Here is a 16,637-nt window from a genome sequence, read left to right on the forward strand (position 1 = left end):
AGAAAACTTAGTGTGAGCGTGTATTTATGTGAAGCTATAGGTTACGAAGATCGTTCTTCAGTGTTTTAATTTTGTAGTTTATTTGTGTAAAGTTATATTTATAGTGTAAAATTAATTGAGTTAGTGCATTGTGTGTTTTATTATTAACCACGAATTGTATATACTTGAATTAAGATGACCAGAGGGGGAAATCACCAAGCCTAAGAGCTGCTGCGTGCCTGGCTGCAAGGCCAATTATAAACAAGGAGAGTACACTCCGGTATTTGTGTTCCCTTCTGATGAAGAACGAGTTAAGTTTTGGAAGAAGGCTATTCCCAGGGAGAATTTAATAGTTAATCACAACACAGTTGTGTGTATCAAGCACTTTCCTGAAAATCACATCCTGAGAGAAATAAGAGTGTTTCGTCCAGATGGCGAGTTAAAAATTTTTATTATGTCATAAACATAGGTAACATTAGGTAGGTCCTATATTTTTTATGTAATCAGACCTACGGCTTATCTGAATTCGGTGTATTTGAAAATGGAAGTCTTATTTATGAGTATCACCGAGCTCGATAGCTGCAGTCGCTTAAGTGCGGCCAGTATCCAGTATTTGGGAGACAGTGGGTTCGAACCCCACTGTCGGCAGCCCTGAAGATGGTTTTCCGTGGTTTCCTATTTTTACGCCAGGCTGTACCTTAATTAAGGCCACGGCCGCTTCCTTCCTATTCAGACCTTTCCTGTCCCATCGTCGCCGTAAGACCTATCTGTGTCGGTGCGACGAAAAGCCAATAGCAAAAAAAAAAAGTATGAGTATCAAACACCAGTGTGATTTATGTAAATCTTATCTTCTGACAGATTCAGATCTTATTTATGAATTACCTCCAGAAGTAAGATATCTGAATTTCCTAAATCGAGGGCCCTAAAGTATCCATCAGACATGTCAATAGAACTTGGAATTTAGGTGTACAAAGTATTTTGTGTGTTAGTGTCAGATACATATAAGATGGTATTTCTAAATTCAGACGATCCTAAGTGTGTCACAAAATCCTTGGCTTTGGAGTCAATGCAGTTGGCAGATTCCCTAGTCATATGTGACTGCGGGAAGAAATTGGAAGACCTGGCCGGACAGTGTATATGTATTTGGGTGAATATATTTTTAAATAACTTTTCCAAAATTCACACCGACTTGTGTATTCAACAAAGTGCTTCAAAGAGAGCAGACCTACTCCATACTGGTGTAACTTCCTGTAAGAGATCTAGGAAAGCTGCAGTGTTCATGGAGTGGAAACAGTGAGGTACAGAAATAATTTATATTTGTAATAAATAGTAATGGTAATTGGCTGCATGTTTTCTGTCAGTGTGTATGATGTGAATGTTCCAGTTGATCGGGAAATGGATAAAATCGCAAGAATATGTCTCAGGCTGTACTCACTCAAACGAACGTATATACGCCAGAAATAGAACGTTACGGAGAAGGATATGCATTGCATGTCAGAATTAACAAATATTTGAGGATAGGTTTTGGTTTTATAAGTTGTTAACAGTCCTTTAAGTAATTTAAACGAATGTGTTATTCAAGCGGAACATATGCATATCGCCTTCAAGTCCCCCCCCAAAGCGTGACGTCATCAGAGGTACAGTACGGCCTGGACATTACGAAGGCAGTGGTTGTACCTACTATATGAGCAAGACTATAAGGTGTGAAACACGTGAGTCTACGCTACTTTTGATTTTTACTGGAAATTGAGAATTGTCATAGCTCTAATTTACTAGCGAAAAGTGCCATTATGGGGGACCGTTGACATGGATATTTGAACCCCTTCAAAGACCAAGCATCATCGATTCAGGATTGTGCTATGGAAGTAGTTCCTTGGTCAGGAATATAGTTTCTGGGAAGTTGAGGCATTGCGGGTCGGATCCACGGATTGTTTTAAATTCATATTCATCCATTCATTCATCATCATCATCATCACGTTTTGAATTCTGATCAGTGGATGATTTTGGACTTTCAAATTGATATTATATTTCGTCTCGTTTCGTACAATTAGGGGCTGATGACCTAGATGTTAGGCCACTTTAAACAACGAGCATCATCATGTTATCATGTTATCCATCCTGATCAGGTGACCATAGAATTTTAATCTTCTTTTTCTAATGATTCTTTGTCTTACTTGATAGACTTCCTGTGATATCCTTTTCATTCAAATACCGTTTTCGAATTTAGGTCTCAGAATTTTCCTGAGAATTTTCCTCTCTTGTTTTTCTCATGTTTCTTATTTCAGATCTGCCACCAATTATCAGAGTTACTACGCATAAAGGGCTTTTGCTTTTACAACTGTGTTGTACTGTCGTAATTTTGCGTTTTGGGATAAGAATTTTTGTTGTTGTACCTCTTTTAGACAATTGTGTATGCTTTTTGATTATTATTATTACACTAAATATGATTTTCAGTATTTTGTCCTAGACGTCGATATAATCCAGGACAACATGTATCTTCCCCTTCCTGTGATTCTTTAGTGCTTACTCTTGTGTCACCAGTTTTATCCTATTGCTACAACATACGTTATGATTGAATCGAATGAACCGGTAAATGGTTAATTACATGGTTGAATTGTAGTCGTGCATGAATGAATAACACTCTTCTCACCCACTGACGGATAGCCACTGATGACTGAGTGGTTGATTAAGTGGATAACTGAATGGATTGAATTTATGTTTGATGCACACTGAATATCAAGTTCCGACAGACCCCCTCTGCAGGGACAACACACTGACTTACATGCTATTTATTCTGCACCACTGATCGGATCCCGCTCTCCAAATTGCCTCTAAACATCTTCATCAGTGAGATACTTCGATAGTTGTGTGAATCCTTCCAGTACCCATAACTGTATTTATTGCTCTCGCTAAATCAGAAGGTACCTTATTAATACCATTTCTTTGTTAAATTTCTCGTAACAACATAGACAACTTTTTACAAACTGATGAACAAAAAAATGAATTTCGGTGGATGTCTAGGTATCGAACACGCGTTCTAAGACAAGAGAAACATGTTAATTCAAATGGAGAACAAGGAACTTCTCAAAGGCAGTTTATTATACAGTTCTTTCAAGAAAATGTGAGAATATAAGTCGGTCAATCAAACATGCTCGTTTGTCATTATTTGTTACTTTGTAACTAGATGTTAGCGAGTGTACCAAAATGAAGACCACTTGTGTGTAAACAAATAGCCCTTGTATGAATGTCTGCGTTTCGTTCAAAATTATTCCTGCGATAAAACGACCCTAAACTACGGAAGTTCAGATTACTACAGAGGCAACAGACAACGTGACGGCTATCGTCCAAAGGTGGCCATATGCAGGTTATGTTCATTATTATGAAGGAGTGGATGGAGGTCGTTGTGCTGGTGATTATTACCTCTTTCAAGAGGGCAACGACATCTCGATACTCCAATCGGAAGTGAAGAAATAAAGACCGTCTAGCTTCTCTAACCATGTACCGTCCGAAGAAAACTGGAGTTGACCAAGGGAGGTTGAACCATTTGTCTCTATCGCCCATAGTTCTTGAGAAATACGGCATGTTTAACATTGTAGAAGGAAAGCAACTCACAGACAGAAGCATTGATTGCTACACGGAGTACTAATGAACATGGATTTAGCCAAGATTGATGCCAACATGGCACACATTGAATTTGTTTGTTACACAGCCTCACACGTAGCAAAACAGATCTGATGAATTTATGCAATCTCTGCCACTGCCACTGACAATAAAAAGGAAGTAAATTAAATTATTCGGCTTTGTATGAAAAATAACGAAAAACAATTAAAACAATTCTCGATGAACGCTGTTCCATGAAAAATAAAACGTTTACAACATCTGTAAAATCTGACGTTATAGAGCCAAACGGTTTTCAGATTTGAAATCAGCATGAAAAATTGCATTAGAAAGAGTAAATATCATATCAGATATCTACCTCCTGTAATTCGGTGTTATTCTTGATTCGTAAAACTGTGTCGTTCATTCGCTGTTCGCAGTGATTTCTGCTCTTTTTCCCCCTGTGGGTGGGGGCAGTAGAATAGCACCCACGGTATCCCCTGCCTATCGTAAGAGGCGACTAAAAGGGGCCACAGGGGCTCTGAACTTTGGAGCGTGGATTGGCGACCACGGGGCCCTTAGCTGAGTCCTGGCATTGCTTCCACTTACTTGTGCCAGACTCCTCACTTTCATCTATCCTCTCCGACCTCCCTTGGTCAACTCTTGTTCTTTTCCGACCCCGACGCTATTAGGTTTGCGAGGGCTAGGGAGTCTTTCATTTTCACGCCCTTCGTGGCCCTTGTCTTTCTTTGACCGATATCTTCATTCTTCGAAGTGTCGGATCCCTTCTCTTTTTCTCTCTGATTAGTGTTATATAGAGGATGGTTGCCTAGTTGTACTTCCTCTTAAAATAATAATCACGACCACCAACCACTTTCTGCTCTTTACCTCATTTACTATAACACTATGCTCTATGCAGTTGGGAATGAAACGTTACACTGTACCCTGCAGCGGAGGAGCTTCCACTTACTTTATAATTTATATTCTTCTTGGAAATCTCCTGGACGGTGTCAGAGCTCGCGACAATGGGCACGATCGGTTGTCTAGTAAAGCATGCCAACAAGAACTTTGCAACCGATAATGTCTGTGTTGAATACTTAAGTAACATTTATTCTTAATTAAGTAGTATTGTTCTCGCTTGCCTTTCAAATGTAAAATCTTGTTCAGTGTAATCGTATACTGTTATGACGTCAGTTGCTCAAGAATACGTAAATTCCTATATTCAACAAAACCAATCTGATGCAAACACAAGTGTTTCAATATGAATAATTACTGCATTGTTATTAAACAAACACAGCAGCAATTAGCTCAAGATTTCAGTGCTGACATGTGGCTTTCCGTTCAAAAATTCTAACTACTAACAAATTAAATAGGTATGTACTCTTCGGTGGTTTTACACTAAACTCAATTTTCCTTCAGAAAATAATAATAATAATATGCATGATAGCCGAGTGACAATCCCACAATCACGACACCAACCGGCCGTGGTTCATATTTTGCTCAATAATGACACTTGTTGTTTAAAGGGGCCTAACATCTAGGTCTTCGGCCGTAATTGGTATCAAATGAGACGAAATGTAATGTCAATTTAAAATTCCAATATTCATCCAATGACCTAAATTCAAAACTTGAAGATGAATAATGAATGGATGAATATGAATGTAAAATAATCAGCGGATCCAAATCACAATATTAAAAGTTACAAATAATTCACAAACTCAATCCACAGACTAGAATTCAAAAGACGACGATGAACAACTATTATGAACTTCAAGCAATCAGTGGATCCGTCCCGCAATGCCCCACCTTTGCAGAAACTATCTTAAAACAATAGTGTGTACTAACCAAGAGGCTTCTTTCAAAGCACCAGCCTGAATCGATGATACTTGTTGTAAAAAAGGGGTCCAAAATCCAAGTCAACGGCCCCTCATAATGGTACTTATCGTTAGTGAAGTAGAACCATGGTATTTCTCATGTAGCGGTACTAATCATGAGTAACGTAGACGCTGTTCCACACACAGGTAAAGTACTACGCACAGGTAACGCAAACCTATGACATACATCACATAATGGCGCCATTCGTACGCAACGGAAACCCATGGCTTTCCTCAGATAGTGGGTAGTAATCACAGGCAATGCAGACCCACGGTGTCGCTCATATAGTACTACTAACCAGAGGCAAAGCCCTGACCCGTGGTGTTTCTCGGAGAGCAGAGCCACGATGTCCACAACGAGATGCCGAAACATCCCAGTGATGATATCCTCTTTTTATCTCCTTGGGGTGTTGTAACGGAACCTGGACAGAGGGGAGCCTTCGACACGGGTACTGTAAACCTATAGTGATCCACGCACAGACCCATCGTAATCCTCACATGGTGGTACTAATCGCAAGAAAAGTGGAGTTATGGTGTTTCTCGCGTGATGATACTAATCACCGGTAATCTCATCTTTCAAATTTCAGCATCCCTTGGTCGCCTCTTAGGTCAGGCAGGGGTACCGTGTGTGTATTCTTCGTCTGCGTCCCCTACCTACAGGAGGTTGTGTGTTTGGTCCGCGAGAGCTATTTTACTTTGCTCAAGTCCACCGGCAAGCCCCCCTATCCTCCACCTGGGACGCGCCACGTGGGAGTATCACCTTTCCCCCTGCTACGACAGCGTAGTAGGTTCGTGGCATATTCTGCTAGAAGCATACGCGATTTTCAATTTAAACGTCCCGTTTCTCTTGCACTTGTTGTCTTGTCTTGATATTAGGGCCTAATAACTCGTCGTTGGAGGAAAGGAAAACATTTCCTCTGAACACAGCTAAAGCAGATAGACATTTATCCGTGTGTAGGTGCTGATTAGGGGAAACAACTGTTCATGTTCATGTGTATAGATAAAACATAGCCTCACTAGGAATTATTGTAGGGTGAAATGGGTAGTTAATGGTGTCCTCGAGAATTAGAGGACTGATAAGGCGCCAATAATGAAAACAATGTTGTGTGCAGTGGGACTCCTAGAACCGTTACCGAAGAGGCCAGTCATTAGAGGTGATTGTTTGATTCACTGGCTCATGAACTACCTTATTTCCATGTAATATACTGAGTATAACGATGGCGATTAATACTAGAGAATAAGTCGCAAGGAGACAGAGTGTATGTTGTTCAACTGTGCCCAACCAAGGCAAGTGGGCCCTCACAACCCTGTCTATCTTCCTTGCTGGAGAATCGCTGATGTTGACCGACAAATTCAGATACCTTGGACATCTGATCTCAAGCACCGCATAAGTGTTAGTTGGATGAAATGCCGGTCACTTATGGTGTTCTGTGTGATAAGCGGATGCCAGTCAAATTAAAGCCAAAGTGTACAAAACCACTGTCTGACCTGCTCTCATGTCTGGCTCTGAAAATTGGGCAAGGGAGGAAAAGCATGACACAGAGATGCGGATATTGTGATGGTCGGCGGGAGGCACTCTGCGTCACAAAGTGTGCAATGAACATGTGCGAGTTGTGTCCATTAGCGGCAACATGGAGGAAAAACAGCTCCGTTGGCATGGTCACGTCAGAAGAAGAAATGAACACAATTTAGTGCGGAAAGCTCTTGCCATTGAAGAGCCTAAGAGAGGAAGAAGGCGCCAAATGGCAACGTGGAATCAAACTGCTAAGGCTGGTTTAGGAAAAGTGAAGTGCCATTACATCTGGTACAAGAACTTTGGACATACTCTCTCCTAGTCAGACGAACCGACCCTGAGTGAGCCCGGGAGTTCCCGTTTTATGGGTGCAGGAAAGAAGAAGTGTAGTGAGGATAATGTCTTGTTTGTTGGGGTTTTGCCGTGCTCTTCAGCCTTGGATCTAGTTTGTTTGTTTGTTTGCTTACATTATATAATGTCACCCAGATGTAGTGAAGAAACTAGACTATTGACGAACATTCAGTCCGGCTCCGTGGCCTTTGGTCCCAGGAATTTTAACCATCATTGGTTAATTTCTGTGGCAAAGGGAATGGGTGTATGTGTCGTCTTTATCATCATTTCATCCTCATCACCACGCGCAGGTCGCCTACGGGAGTCAAATCAAAAGACCTGCATCTAGCAACTTGTCCTCGGACACTCCCGGCACTAAAAGCCATACACCATTTCTATTTCAATCGTAATACTCAGGTCTGATGAGCATTTTCGCCACTTGTTTTACGAAACAGCTCTTAAATACTAAATTCACTAGGCCAACTGAACTCCACTCTAAACACCAGACCAAGATTGAAATCCGCCGCGTATAATACTCAGTCTCCTGGTGAGGAGAATGGACGTCTTCTGTCCACAGCAGAGTTTATTGTTAAATGGACGTATTTTCATTACCTTTATTTCAATAAATTTACGGGTGTTCCGCTGTCTGTATATTCGTTTTTGGTATATTTTGAGATATTTACCCGTTTCAGATCGAATCAAAGTACTGTAAAATATCAGCTAATGGGCGTTTCTCTGATGGCGGTGTAGTGCGTTATGAGGAAAGAGTAAATACCCAGTCTTCGTGGGAGAGCAAGCAAGCTCACTGTTTTACCTGAACCCAAGGAGACTGACTTCTATGTATATACTAAAACTGGCGTGGAAGCCAAATAGTTGTATAGCCATTTTCTGATCGTAATAAAGTATCTTGTTACATCGATGAACGATGCCTAATGGACACGGCTCGATTTTCAAATAACATGCTCAGTTGGTTTGAAAACGCGTTAGCTAGGTTGTGGTCATGGCTGGATAATCCGCAACACGTTGCGGTTGATTAACAGCGGTCATCAAGCGGATGAACTATTAGAATTGGCGTTTGATCGCTCGGATACGAACACAACAAGGTCAGGGTCGGTCTTCCGTTTCACGCTCGACAAGATTTACGTTCTGGAATGTAGTTCACCATACTATTATTTGTAAATATTATTACAGTGAGGTGATTAAGACTTCAGTACAAAGATGTAAAATAAGATAAACTTGCACTTAAACCGCTTTCGATTAGGATTCTACTACTTCCAAATAAACAAACAGCCGATAGAGGTTAAAAATAAATATTTGTATATCATTTGTCTCCATATTAGTAGGCTTTAAAAATGTTCTTCAAAAATGCTCTCAATCGTGCCAAAAATGCAATAAAATTTGAGAACATCACTGACGAAAATATAAATGTGTTGTGAGTTCGTTCTTTGTCAATCAGGACCCACGGATTCGAGAGGAGGAGCTCTTGTAGAAGGGTAATGGGCCAACAGTTGAGAAAAAGCCTCTCAAATTCGATGTGAGATGGGTTAGCAACATTTTCTGTAGGAGATGCTAGGTCAAAGAACCTGGATGTGTCAACGGGTGGCAGAAGATCTTACAAGACCCAAGGGATCTCCATTTGATGGGATATTGCTGGTAATTACGCCAAGGGGAATCCACTCCACTGTCTTCCTCAGAATGTGCCATCGTGAAGCATCACTAAACATCGAGGAACTTCATGTCAATTGACCAGTCTTAGCACCAGTTACTAATGATAATGAGGGTACACCACATCTCGGCTATAATTAAATATTTGATGAAATTTATATTTCAAACAACGTACACTTTACATAAGAGTCCATCTGTTGAGCTCTTGCTTTCTGTTTCCACGGTGCAGTGGCATATGAAAGTGTACAAATTCGCCAGTCTCGCGTCCATAGTTTTTCGGCAGGCTAAACGAATATCTGCCCGACAACATTTTCTGCACTTCTGAGGACTTCGAGAGCGGCGAAATTAGTGGATATATTCACTAGCAAAACATGAAAACCTTAATATATGTCACATTACAATAGTTCAGACACTGGAAGAAAGCACAGGTCTTGATTAAGCATAAATACGACATGATTCAGCTTGCACCTATTTTCACTAATGATGATTTAATTCCCACAATTAGCATTGACTCCACTTCTTTCCTGGCCTTTTGCCGATTATCTGGGGTATGTAGAAGAATGTATTACTTGTCAGCGCTATAAAATGAGATGTTGAAACTCCCCGCCTTCATTTTCCAAACACTTCTGGAGTATCTTTAAGAAATTATCCGTTAATGACCGGTGTCATTTATTTTTTCTTCGGTGAAAACTGCATGCTGTCTTTCCAGTTTCTTAGGATTAAAACTTCTCGTAGCCTGAAATTTACTATGAAGAATATGGGTTGTTGTACAACCTAGAAATTTTACACAACGGAAAATTGACGAGATGACTGTGTTAATATATATGAATCATTAATAAAAACACGTTCTGTAGTGGTAAAAATATCATCATCCGGTTATCAACTGAAAGGTCAGTTTACAGAGGCTGGAGTAAAGGCAGCGGTCCTCAAAGCATTTATGTCCGAGCAAGTCGTTTCACGTCTTGATATTTCATACAGCCAACAAATTTATGCATTTGTTGAATATAAGACGAACTAGGTCTTCCTCTACTGCTTCTTCCTTCTTGTATGATCAGTAGGATCCTCCAGTTCTCAGTATATGTACTACTAGGCTATATCTCCGTCGGACAATTTTTCCACAGGCTCCGGTCTTGCTGTATTTTCATCAGGACGTGTTCGCTTATCAACATTTCTTTCCAGATAATTTTCAGCATTTGCCTGTAGCACAAGAGATCGAATGCTTCAAGCCTGCACTTTTCATATTTCATTACTGTACAAGTCTCACATCCGTAGAATGTTATACTCGAGATGTATGTTTTAACTCTTTCCTCGTCTCATTATTCAAGCTCTTGCAACATAGGATACTTTTATTTCTTGAAGAATGAATTTTTGACCTGCACGATTTGACTTGTTCCATAAATATACTTTTCTCGTCAGATGTAAATTTACTCTCCAGTTAACTAAAGCTGTTCAAGTTTCCAACATCATGATTTTTTGTGTTACATTTCGTACGGGCGTTCCATTTCTATCTACGTAGATTTATTGGTATTAATTTTCATGTAGAAATTAGCGAATACGACTTTCACGTTGGACGAAACCAACTTGAGGTCATTTTCTGTATGTGTCATTACAGCTACATCAACAGCATATCAAATTTATCACATTTGATCGTAACTCCTTCACTGACTTTCCCTCGAAGCACATTCAATGGTGCTTGTATGCATTGAATATCATAGGAGACATAACACAACCCTGTCTAACACCTTTCCTGATCCAGGCCTCTCTTGTTTCATTGCTTCCATTAGTAGTGGCCACGTGGTCGTCATACATTTCACACATGATAACACTTTTTCTGGTGTAATGATTATCTTTTTCACGATAGGGGATATTTTACATCAGTGAGCATTGTCAAATGCTGTCTCTTAGTCAACGAACGCTACGGAGGTGTGCTTATCTTTCTGAATATCAGTCTTATAATACGGTAAGCCTTCGGGCAAAAGTAGCTTCCCTCGTTCATGTTTGTTTTCTGAAACCAAACTGATCTTCTGTTAGGAAAAGTTTCTATTTCCTCTTCTATTCACCTGTGCAGAATTCAGGAGAATTAGAAACGTGGAAAACAGGACTGAGCATTTAAACGCTTTTGCAATTATGTCTTTTTCACTGATAATTCCTGGTACACATTAATCAAAGTGTAAAGTACTTCCACTGTTTGGTCCCCAGCGCTGATGACTAACTCACCTGGAATCCCTTCTAATTGTGGGGCCTTAGTTTTCTTTAATTCAGCTACAGCTTTCTGAACCTCTCCCACAGCATTGCTGCACTGCATAGTTCATGCCCACCCACAGAGGTGAGAAATTTGATATACAGTTGATATAGCAGCATTAACACATAGAGAAGATGACCTCAAGTTTCGAGAATCCATAACAAATGTAGTGTATTTATCCGACAAAAACAGCCGCTGAATCAAACTTTATGCCAACTCTCGGAGTTTAAGTTTGGTAATTATGGACAAAGCCATTTTATTAATAGTGTTCCTGCTCACCTAGCGTAGAATGAGATGAAACAGAACGAGCAGCACACGATGCTGAACAGTTTCATGGTATTTATACGGAACATGAAAGGGGGCAAGCGGGATGAGCGGCTCAGAGAAGAAACAACGCTGGCCTTCTGACCCCAACTTGGCAGGTTCGATTCTGGCTCAGTCCGATGGTATTTGAAGATCGGTAGATTTACTGACACGTAAAAGAACTCCTGCGCGACTAAATTCTGGCACCTTGGGGACTCGTAAAGCCGTTAAAAGTAGTTAGAGGGACGTAAAGCCAATAGCATTATTTATTTATTTATTTATTTATTTATTTATTTATTTATTTATTTATTTATTTATTTATTTATTTATTTATTTGAGGAGGGGCAGTACGAATGTACGGGAAGGTTACCGTTGTCGAATGAAAAGCGCAGTAATGTCAGGTTCACATGATGTGGGTAGTCGAGCGAGGAACGCACAGTATTTTGTGGTTAATTGGGAGTAAATTACTTGTACCTGCGTAGCATATTCATAATGTAGAAAGATAGGCGCAGAAGCAAGATTAATAGATCTGCATATTGTGGAGATACAAAATTCCCGTTGCCGGAAACGAGCAGGTGAAGAAAGGGAACCAGGGAGCCAGTAATTCAGAAAAAGGAAGTCATGTGCAGGTGGGTGATCATTATAATCCATAGCTCTCTGTTGCCAATGTTTTGTGAGCAAGATTTGCAGTAAATAATTGCTTAATATTATTAAAAGCCGCTCATGTTTTCTATATATAGTTACGGCTATAATTGTGAATTTTGAAGTAAGGTGCATTAAATTATGCACCGTAGTTTACATATTATCCGGAAGATGGGAAATAAATGTCCCTAGTTGGCATGGCTCGTGTATAATCAAAAGGTGGGTTAGTTCGAAGAAGACGGAAATAAAATCCTCCTTCATCTCCTCCATCCATCCATCCATCCATCCATCCATCCATCCATCCATCCATCCATCCATCCATCCATCCATCCATCCAAATCGCACACTAAAATGATACCAAGCCATGAGTACTCAAAATCTTTTCCACAATTCTCAGGTTCATTATGTTCTTTTCATACTCTTCTTTCACATAACACTATACGGTTATTATAATATATTTATGATAGTAAGAGTAGTATTACCATTGATGCTTTCACGACCTGTACTTGCAGACACGATATGGGCTTTTGGGCTTATGCCGTGTCAAGAAAATAAGGTGAAATTCTTTACGTTTCGCAGAGAACTTTGCTCTGCGTCTTCAGAAGAAAATCTCGACTGTTCACGAGAAAGGCTTCTCAAACAATGAGGTTTGAATTTAGACGTTATAATAGAAGTGGAAATGGTACGTTTATTCGTCACCAGATGGCTCACCGGATGCGTTATATTCACTGCCTTCTCGATCTGCATTCAAGGACTGCGTAGTCATCGGGTGGATATCGAGCAGGCAGTGGTTATGTTATGTGACCCTCTCAGACTGATTGTGATGGTTCCGTCAGCTTCTGCTTCAAACGCTAGCGCTGTACCTCGTCCGGTAGGCCATCTAGTGACGAATGAACGTACCATTTCCACTTCTAATTTGTATTGTATCATGTAAGTTGAAACCTCATTGTTTGAGAAGCTTTTCTCGTGAACAGTCGAGATTTTCTGCTGATGACGCAGAGCAAAGTTCTCTGCGAATCATAATTAGCCAGGCTGAGTGGCTCAGACGGTTGAGGCGCTGGCCGTCTGACCACAACCTAGCAGGTTCGTTCCTGGCTCAGTCCGGTGGTATTTGAAGGTGCTCAAATACGTCAGCCTCATATTGGTAGATTTTCTGGCACGTAAAAGAACTCCTGCGGGACAAAATCAGGCACCTCGGTGTCCCCGAAAGTACTTAGAGGGGCATAAAGCCAACAGCACTATTGATGGCCTCAACTATCGTGTATAGACTCCTTAGTTTGATGTCATCTAGGCTGACTGCGCGTCAATTGTGACTTTCTATTTTACTTCACCAGGTGGCAGGTAAACCAGTTCTTAGCTAGGCGATGTTTAGCTCAGTTTGAATTAAATTTGGTGTATAATTTTTCAGATTGTTATAAGAGGTCTTTTACATGCAAATTTCGAATAGCATTGAGTATCGAATGGACTTTTATTTCGACTATGGTGTGTGTGGAGGGGGACAGTTATCTCACTTAAGACATCGCAATTCTGATTAAATCTCTAGAATTCATTCATATTTCATCGTCTTTATCATCTCTGCTACGCTTCCGATGTTATGTTCGTACCTGACTCTGGATGTGCTGAAAACACTTGTAGCGGCGAAGTGGCTTCTTCACTGCAACAATACCAATTCAAGGAAGCTCGTGTGGTGTTTGAAAGAAATAATGAAGTCGTAACAAATGAATGAGACATGGTTACAAGTGTCTCGAATAACAGGAAGCCATAAGGCTGCTTCTCTGAAATCGAGGCGCCGCACCGGTAAGCGTGTTCTCGAGTTATGAGGAAGGCAAAGAACGATGAGAATACCTCTTAAATCCGTTAGATCTCGAGAAAGGAATGAAAAGCAGGCCACACAAAGGAATAGAGGGAAGTGAAAAGGAGACGACTGGAGCGACGTGTGCTGTAACCACTGACGTTGAGTTCTACACCTTCAGGCAAGCAACTTGATGTAGAAATCATCCTAGAGATATGAGCTACGAATTTTACGTAAATAAAATATCATAACGTATGAGAAGGTATTGTTTATTTATTCCTAATGAACTTTTTCTTAATCACCGAATGCGAACTATGCAGCTGGAACCCGGTTCATCACTGAATCTCCTTTTGCTAGTCGCTTTACGTCGCACCGACACAGACAGGTCTTGGGACAGGAAGGGCTAGGAGTGGGAAGGAAGCGGGCGTGGCCTTAATTAAGGTACAGCCCCAGCATTTGCCTGGTGTGAAAATGGAAAACCACGGAAAACCATTTTCAGAGCTGCCGACAGTGGGGTTCGAACCTTCTATCTCCGGAATACTGGATACTGGCCGCACTTAAGCGACTGCAGCTGTCGAACTCGGTCACTGGATCTTATTGTTGGTGCATTTGTAATGAATTTTCGTTCTTTTCGCTAATTTTATAAACACAAAGGACACAGTATACGTTTCTTACGATGCGCCGGTATGATGCCCAATTCGAAGGATTAGATTAGCAGTTTTCCTATCTCAACCACTACGAGCGCTAAGCCGTTATGACTACACTAGGTGTGGTGAGGGTATTAAACTAACTAACTAACACATTACAGAGAGAATTATATAAATAAGTTAATTTTGCTAGGATTTGAATCATAAAGAAAACGAGCACAGGAACAGGCGATTTTAGGCGGTTTTCAGGCTGGAAGAGATTTTCGAAATACGTTTTCTAGTTTTATGGAGCAATCCAACTCACAATTTGAAACCTTTTCGCGCCCTTTAGCCGTTCAGCTTTCGGCACAAAGGAGGAAATTGCTTCATTTTACGTTCTTGTTTGTCTACTAACATGAGAACAACGGTCATGCAACTCCTGAGTCGCATTCCAGGAAGTGAAGTATGGGATCTTCCGTGTAACATCCTTCATATTTTCCAGATTTAAGTTTCTAATACACATAATAACAGATGAAAACAATGCTTTTATACTTAGAAAAACTGTTTGTCAATTTATTGTCCGATTATGAATTTGGTTAAGCACATGTAAATGAACTACACGTAAATAAGTAACGTAAGTAATCGACTTACCTTAAGGAAAAGTCCACATCCTTGAATTTTCTGAACTTCTATAGCTGAAACAAAGAAATAGAATTTTAAACATTATTAACTTTCGTCAATACACGTATATTTGTCTTAACGTACGCTATTATGTTTCAAATGCGCTGTTTGTGTCACTTTGTTTATTTATTTATTTATTTATTTATTTATTTATTTACTTATTTATTTATTTATTTATTTATTTATTTATTTATTTATTTATTGTAATCCTGACGAATGTAGACCCAAGAATAAAGAAAACAAGTGCTAAACATTTTAATACTATACTGGTATACCATACTCTATTAATACTACTGCACTTTAAAAATAAAACATTTCACAGGTAATTTTCACATTCAAATCTATACATTAGAAGTGTTTACTAAAACAGCATCGGCAAATCCGTTCGTTCTACAGGACAGATTTGTTTTATTTTCGTTTTATTATCTCCGGAATTACCTGCCGATGAACCACGAGACATGGATAGGACTCTTAATTTCAGCCAACTTTGAGTAATCATAAAATCAAATCCTTAAAATGATCATTCCAATAATTGCAGGCAAAGGCTTACCCTAACCCGCAATACATTCTCCGTCTTACTAATAAACGGTGTATAACTTTTATACAAGGTTTATACACCGTTTATGTGAAATTCGTTACTAATAAACCGTGCATAAGACTCCTGTGTATACATCTGTTATAGTTATTCGCTGAATTGCTTATACAGACCAGAACCCTTGTATAAGCGTTGTATAGCAGCGAGTAGCGGAAAAAGAAACGAGTGAGCAGTTTATTTTCGTGGTATTTTTTGTGTACAGTAATATAATCCTGGTGAAATATTCGACTTATCCATTTAACACTGAACACACGTTGAAAGACTGGACGATAACGTTGATGACCTTCACGATATTTTAAACATAAAATACATACTCCGTTCAGAGGTTATGGAGGCTAGACATCTTCGTAAAGTAAAACACTTTAAAGAGAGAGAATTACAATGAATAACTATAAAAGAAATGATGGTTGGGCGTATTTTTGTGTAATAATGTTTTACTGCTTAATAGACTTTTGATATTGCGAGCTCATTATACATTATCTGCCCGTACAAAGATTTTTCTCAAATTTGAGTACCTGTAAAAGGGGACATATTCCTTGAGATAAAAAATGGCATAACTTGAAAACCATACGTAATATGATTTCCATACTTTGTAGTTGAATATGCAGAAATATGATGCATAAATGCCTAATAGAAACTTTTTTGATCAAACCTTTCTTTTAAGCTACAAAACAGTTTTTCCTTTCTCCTGTAAAGTAAGGATTTTGGAAGTGTACCACTTTTCAACTCGCCGATTCAATTACAATTGCTTATGTTTTCCGTACTATCCCAGTCAGGAGCTATTGATCTTTCCTTAAG

At 39.7% G+C, this 16,637-nt stretch overlaps 1 long non-coding RNA gene across 1 annotated transcript in view; it reads right to left on the reverse strand.

Moving 5' to 3' along the window:
* LOC136872336 (uncharacterized) overlaps positions 1 to 16,637 on the reverse strand; it is an 843,894-nt gene that overhangs the window by 362,049 nt on the left and 465,208 nt on the right. The window contains exon 3 of the long non-coding RNA XR_010859874.2: positions 15,215 to 15,258. This is a non-coding gene — a long non-coding RNA (uncharacterized lncRNA). The remainder of the gene's footprint in view (positions 1 to 15,214; positions 15,259 to 16,637) is intronic.

This window comes from Anabrus simplex, chromosome 4 (assembly GCF_040414725.1).
Source record: "Anabrus simplex isolate iqAnaSimp1 chromosome 4, ASM4041472v1, whole genome shotgun sequence".
NCBI classification, from domain to species: Eukaryota; Metazoa; Arthropoda; class Insecta; order Orthoptera; family Tettigoniidae; genus Anabrus; species Anabrus simplex.